The sequence below is a fragment of the Musa acuminata genome, chromosome BXJ2-1 (genome assembly GCF_036884655.1).
Source record: "Musa acuminata AAA Group cultivar baxijiao chromosome BXJ2-1, Cavendish_Baxijiao_AAA, whole genome shotgun sequence".
In the NCBI taxonomy this organism is placed as follows: Eukaryota; Viridiplantae; Streptophyta; class Magnoliopsida; order Zingiberales; family Musaceae; genus Musa; species Musa acuminata.
In genome coordinates, this window is record NC_088338.1 from 28,909,615 (window position 1) to 28,916,996 (window position 7,382).

Below are 7,382 nucleotides of genomic sequence, written 5' to 3' on the forward strand. Positions count from 1 at the left end.
CCATAAAAATGATTTTGATAATTTGAATTTGAAATGAGTTTTATCAAAATCATGATCTTGATTTTTTGGAATAATATGAGATTTCCTTTGATGATCTTTTTTATTATTTAAAAGGAGATTTGTCGAAATGACTCATGGAATTTTGGATTCATGACTTGATCCTTCATTTGTTTATGAGATGGTTGAAATCTTTGTACCCTTGAATTCTTCCCTTCTCCTTCCGATTTTTGAATTCATGCGTGTTATATGTTGAAGATTTGAAACCATGTTTTGATATCATATATACCCAAGAAATGTTGATTTGACAAATTGAATGATTTGAAAATGAATGATGATTTTTCTCTTGAATGTAACTTGTGATATTCTTTATGAATTATCATCTTGATTTCTCGATATTCGATACATGAAATTTTATTGTGAATCAAGATCTTGTTCTTTGAACTCCCATATTTCTTCTTATTGTTTACTAAAGAAGAAAATTTCTGAAATGAATCATGATTTTTTGGAATTATAATTTTTATGATTCATAAAGAATTGAGAGATTAAAAAATATATCTATGTTTTTCCTTTTATGAATCTCTTGAAAATGATTTTGATTTGATGATTTGAATTTGAATAAAACTTATCTTGATTTTTTGAAATTTATAACTTATGACTTCTTATGCAAGAATCAAGGTACTATAACATTTGATCTACTACATTTTTTTTTATATTTATAAAAATAAAGGAGATCTGTTGAAGTAAATCATGTCTTTTGGTATTCAAATGGTCTTATTTTTGATGATATTATTTCTTTGTATCTATAATACAAATGCCTTGATATGATTGAATCACTGTTATAAAAGAAAAAGGAATTTGATAGCTTGCTAATTGTAAAAATATACGCTAGTTTGAATGATAAAACATGAGATTGTCTATAGTGCAAATTTATTGTTATCATGATGTGTAGATTGAAATAATGATTAGAATATTGATATAATTATAAATGATGATTTTGTATTATGTATAAAATACTCTTGATATTATTTTTATGCATACAAATGAAAAGTTATGAACATGGTAGGATATAATTTGACAAAATTGATACCATCATGATTTGAAACATTTATGATTTGAAATTATGCACGCAATTGCTTTTTATTGTGATGATATATGCATATAATGTGTATCATGAATGCTCTAAATGATGAATGCTTGGTATCATGATCAAAATATTGATAAATGCTATGATTTATTACCAAAATGATGTATTATGTATGATATGCTCATAATGTTGATTGATTTATTCAATATCGTGCATGAATAAAATATAAGGTTTTTGAAATAGTGAATGTTTTAATTTGAAAATATAATGATGCACAAATGAGATTGATACTTACCTTTGTCATAATTGATGTAAAGGGTCCTTCCTTCTTTTTGACAATGACAAAGGGGGAGATAGCTAGCTTGCATAAGACAAGAGAAGCAAAAAATTACAAACGTACACATCGCAAAAAGGGGTAAAACTTATTAGCTTGCTCATCTCAAAAGCAAGAAATGCTATCTTATAATCTCAAGCAAATGAGCTATCTTGCCTATTTCAAGAAGCAAAACTTGCAACTTGCACATTGCAATATGAAGCAAGAATCATGAGCTTACACAAGAAAGCTATCTTGTAATTGGTTTTAAAATTTTTGCTAGCTTTTATGTAGTAAAACTTGCATATCGTAAAAATTTCCTAGCTCGATCATTTCATTGAAAGAACTTGCTATCATGAACACTACCAATGAATTATAAATCTTGCAATCTAAAGAGAAGCAAAGAATTGGTATCTCGAAAGAAGCAAAAAATGTAAAACTTAGAAATCTTGCAATATAATTGCTCTTGCCATGCTTTGTATCAAAAATAGGTTGATATCCTCAAAAGCATGGCATTAAATTTTTTAGTGTATTGCAATGTATCACATGTATCACAAATTGAAATTATCATATCATGTTTAACAATTGATGTCTTTCATGACATGATTTCTTTACACTGTTGTCTTGTTTGTATCATGTGATGATTGAAATATTGATTGATGCAAATTCATAGTTTATGTAAAAGTCTAAATCATTGGTTCCTCTCCTTCTTTTCGGTAATGACATAGGGGGAGAAAGATTGCTAGCTCAAGGCAAATGCTAGCTTGTACTCTTCCCTTCTTTTCGATAAAAACAAAAGGGAGAAAGCTTTTGCTAGTTAGAACATGCAAAGAAAAGCAAAGTGCAATCTTGCACAAGAAGCAAGTGTTGAATTGCCATGATTGAACTTAAGAATCTTGCTATGCTTTTGTGCTTATATGTTGTGATGAAAATCTAGCTTCAAGTTACAAAAACTTGCATATCTTTTAAAATAGCTAGAGCTACTTCTCCTTTTTGCTGATGAGATAGGGGGAGAAGTATATTGATGACGTCATGCATTGAATTGAATATTTTATATATATTTGCATGATGGTTTAAATGTTTTTCATAACATGTGATGAATGTTACTTGGATTTGGGATAATCCAAGTGTTCTATCAATGGCATATTGATAGGGGGAGTTTGGTAAAACTCCGGGGAGTTAAGGTTAACTCCGTTAGTCATCAATTAGTTGTCATCGTCAAAAAGGGGGAGATTGTTGAATCTTGGATTTTGATGATGAAACTAATTGATTGTGTTTAGATGTTTAATTGTATTTTGAGTAATGCAGGTCTACTCGATCAGGATTAGACAGTTGAGGCACGAGGAATTAACGTTGCGCCGGAGGAGATCACGTCAAGATATTGGATGGCAGAAGGCTTCGGACATTGGGCATCGGGCCAAGGAGAGCGGAATTGCGCCAAGGATATCGGGATTGGGGAGGTCAACCGCTGATTGGGCAACAAGTCGCAAGAGAGGACGATGCACCAAAATGACGTGCCGGGCAACAACCAATGATGATGCACCAAAATGAAGAATCGAACGAAGCACCAACCAATGACGTGCCGGGCAACAAAATGTCAATTCGCGTTGTAATAATTGTCTAGATCGGAGTAGAGTTTTGTCTTGTGTGTGCAGGATTAACTATGATAACGATGAAGATATAAAGCAAAACAAAGTGTTGGAGACAAGCGTGAAGGATTCGATAGGAGTTCGAGAGTTCGACGGAAGTCCGAAGGTTCATCGGGAATGTTGTCGGAACTAGCCGAGAATGAGCAGGGAGCTTGCCGAAGGGTTTTGAGGAAGCTCATCGGAAGGTTCGTGGGAAGTTTGCGGAGCTCGCCGAGAAAGATCGGAGCTTGCCGAAGAAGCTCATTGGAACTCGCCAAGTTCAAATCGTGAAGTCTAAGAGCTTGCCGGGAGTCCGCAGAATGGTTTCCGAGAGTTTATCGGAAGACCGCCGGAAGTTTGCCGGAAGCTCGCCGGAAGTCGGGGTGTCGTGGTGTAGTTGGTTATCACGTCAGTCTAACACACTGAAGGTCTCAGGTTCGAGTCCGGGCGACGCCAAATGTTAAAATTCTTTGTCACCAAAATTAAGCATGGAATCAAATTAGGCAAAGAAATAACAAGTGGGTCCCAAGCAGTTGGACATGGGATCGACCGGGATCACAAAGACACTCCTTATGTACATGGCAAACTCTTCTCAATAAACCACCTACAATAGACAATATGAAAAGAAGAGGTATCTATCATGTTAACCGATGCTCCCTTTGTTTGCAACAAGAAGAAACTGTTGACCACCTCTCTTTTGCTTGTGATTATACAAAATGGATATGGAAGGAGATTCTCCAACGTTTTGAACTCAATAGACTGTCGCAACCAAACTTGCACCAAGAACTAGGCGACCTTATGCAATGTTTCTCAAGAAAAGGGCCTCTTACACAACTGGCAAAGGTTGCTTTCAGATGCGCTATTTGGTGGATGTGGAAGGAGAGATGTAATAGAATCTTTGAATGTCAACACACAAACAATTCTCAGCTCATGAAAGAGATTATTAGAGACTCAAGATCCTGTATAGAGCATGATCTCAAAACCGAGCACTTCACCCGAAGAGAAAAAGATATTTTTATCAAATTTAATTTTGCTATTAGCTAAAGATCTTGGGAATGATGCCAAATAATGTACCCACAGGTAGTTATAGTCTACAGCATGTGTAGTCATAACTATCGCATTCGCACTCTATGAGTTACTTGGCTTTGTCTATGACTTGTATAGATAAAGCTATTTGTAGAAACTTTACACATAATCAATTTACTTTTACTTACCAAAAAAAAGTTTGTCGGAAGCTCGCCGGAAGAAGTCTTGACTTACGGACTTTGCAATAGCTTAGGAAATGTCTTTAAATTCATAGTTAGCATGTTAATTAGGGTTAAGATTAGGTGTTAATCCTATAACCCAAGTAGGGGGCCAATTGGGCCCGAGATCGGACTGGTTTGGGCCAAGTTTGGAGCCCAACCAGTGAGTTGAAATAGTGTAGGCGGTGGCACCGCCCAGAACCCAAGAACTGAGCGGTGGCACCGCCCAGCACCCGAGAGGTCCGGCGGTGGCACCGCCGGACTGGGCGATGGCACCGCCAGTACACTGTGAGTGTTAGAGACTGACAGGCGGTGGCACTACCACTGACAGGCGGTGGCACCGCTAACCTCGGAAACCCAAGAGAATTCAAAATTTGGAACCTAAATTTGAATCCTCTTTGGGCCTATAAATAACCCTCAATTCTTAGCTGAGATTACAACCTTTGAGAAGTAAGAGATTGAGATAAAAGTCTTAGCAAAGCCTTTAGCAAGTTTTTGGTTTCAATAGCTTGAGTGTTCACCTCCCTCTTTCTCTTTGAAAATTTGTAAGAGTGTGAACCACTTGTAAAAGGTTGTAAGAGGGGTATTTGTCCTTCCCCTTCAAAGTGATTTGTTAGTGGAAGTTGGGAGCCTTTTCGAAGAAGGCTTCGCAAGTGAATGTAGGTCATTTTGACTAAACCACTTTAAATTAGTGTGTTCTCTGGTTTGCATTTACCTATTGCTATTTACCTTACTGCAAACCTTCATATGTGTTTTACTTCCTTATTACTTTCGCTGCACACCTTTACGAACACGCTTTCAAGTTAAGCAATTCCGAGTTCGGTTCTTTATCGTACGAAAGATTTTTTCAAAACCGAAGTTTTAATCCGCTGCACTGATTCACCCCCCCTCTTAGTGCCACTCCGATCCTAGTAATAAATTGGTAGGAGAAAGTGTTAGGATCAAGAGCAGCACTAAGAGGGGGGTGAATTAGTGCAGTAGAAAACTTTTGAGATTTCGAAAGACTTTGTTTTGATTAAAACTATTTCTGACAAAAATGGTTTTGATTCAGTCCGTTTCGGAGAGAATTTGAACCTGAAAGCTTTTCGTAAAAGTGTAAGAGAAGATTAAAGAGATTTGTAATAATGTAAATTACACAAATGAAAAGCGTTGGTTTCGTAAAATCTTCGTATGATTAAAAACGATCCCAGAAGGTGTTTACTTGAAAGTGTATGTGAGACGTAGGCATAGTAAAAGCATAGTAAGGAGGAGAGGTAGTTTGCTATAAAACTAAATTGCTCAAAGTAAATGCAAACCGAGTTTTAAAGTGGTTCGGTCAATATGATCTACATCCACTTTCGAATTCCTCCTCCGACGAGGTCACCAACGTCTACTAAAGGCCTTCCTTCAATAGGTGAAAACCAACTACCTCTTATAGTGCTTTCTCCTTTTTATGGGTTAAGGAGAGAACCCTTACAAGTCTCACACCTCGCTTGAATGCTATCAAAACATAGAAAGGAAGGAGAACTCTAGCACTTGTTTATAACACTTTTACACCCCAACAACTTAAGATTATCTCAATGCTTTCGTACCCTTTCATACCGAAAAGGGTGGGGTCTTTATTTATTTTTGGTAAGTAAAAGTAAATTGATTATGTGTAAAGTTTCTACAAATAGCTTTATCTATACAAGTCATAGACAAAGCCAAGTAACTAATAGAGTACGAATGCGATAGTTATGACTACACATGCTGTAGACTATAACTCCTAATTATAGTCAACATAGAAAATGATTATCCAGATATATCAAAACTACCTGTGGGTACATAATTTGGCTTCATTCCCAAGATCTTTAGCTAATAGCAAAATTAAATTTGATAAAAATATCTTTTTATCTTTGGGTAAAGTGCTCCGTTTCGAGATCTTGCTCCATACAAGATCTTGAGTCTCTAATAATCTCTTTCAAGAGCTGAGCATTATTTGTGTGTTGACATTCAAAGATTCTGTTATATCTCTCCTTCCACATCCACCAAATAGCGCATCTGAAAGTAACCTTTGCCAGTTGTGTGAGAGGCCCTTTTCTTGAGAAACATTGCATGAGGTCGCCTAGTTCTTGGTGCAAGTTTGGTTGCGGCAATCTATTGAGTTCAAATCGTTGGAAAATCTCCTTCCATATCCATTTTGTATAATCACAAGCAAAATAGAGGTGGTCAACAGTTTTTTCTTGTTGCATACAAAGGGAGCATCGGTTAACATGATAGATACCTCTTATTTTCATATTGTCTATTGTAGGTAGTTTATTGAGAAGGGCCTGCCATGTACATAAGGAATATCTTTGTGATCCCGGTCGATCCCATGTCCAACTGCTTGGGACCCACTTGTTATTTCTTTGCCTAATTTGATTCCATGCGGATGTGGCACTAAATTTGCCATTGTCATGAGGCCAAATAAGTATATCTGAAGAGTTGTTCCTCATTGGAATTGCTATAATAGTCGGCCAAAGTGATAACACCAAGTATCGTTAGCAATGAACTCGGAAACTTTCCAATCTTTGGGAGCCCCAAGATCTTTTCGTATTCTGTCGCCATATAATTGAAATATACTCTTCCCATTCACCCAAGGATCGTACCACATATTAGTACTAGTTCCAGAAGAGATTGCATAAGAAATGTGTTTGATTAGCCAATTCCTTGCCTTTAAAATTCCTTTCCAAGCTGTAGAGTGGTATGTTCTTGTTGAAATTTCCCAGATTGATTCCTTTGAAAGATACCTAGCAGAAACCCAATGTGACCATAAGGAACATTTGTTTTGCAAAAGATCCCACAATTGCTGTACCAGACATGCTTGATTCCAATCTCTAGTATTTCTCAAGTTTAGCCCCCCTTCATCTTTCGGTTTGCAAATGCTGTCCCAATTTACCATATGCATTGCCTTATCATTTGTGCCATTCCAGAAGAAGTTCATTAATAACCGTTTATTATCTTGGAGAAGTCCAGCAGGTAGAAGAAATGCATTACACCAATATATAGAGTAGGAGTGCAATACCGAACGGATGAGTTCGAGTCGTCCTGCTTTTGATAGAAACCTGTTTTTCCAAGAAGAAATTCTATTCTTTATTTTTTGCAAGATAGGCTGA

The 7,382-nt window shown here is 36.4% G+C and overlaps 1 non-coding gene across 1 annotated transcript; it reads left to right on the forward strand.

Annotated features, from left to right (window-relative positions):
- The first annotated feature begins 3,407 nt into the window (after positions 1 to 3,407).
- TRNAV-AAC (transfer RNA valine (anticodon AAC)) lies at positions 3,408 to 3,481 on the forward strand. Its single transcript has one exon. It is a non-coding gene; the product is annotated as a tRNA-Val (tRNA).
- Positions 3,482 to 7,382: the final 3,901 nt, after the last annotated feature.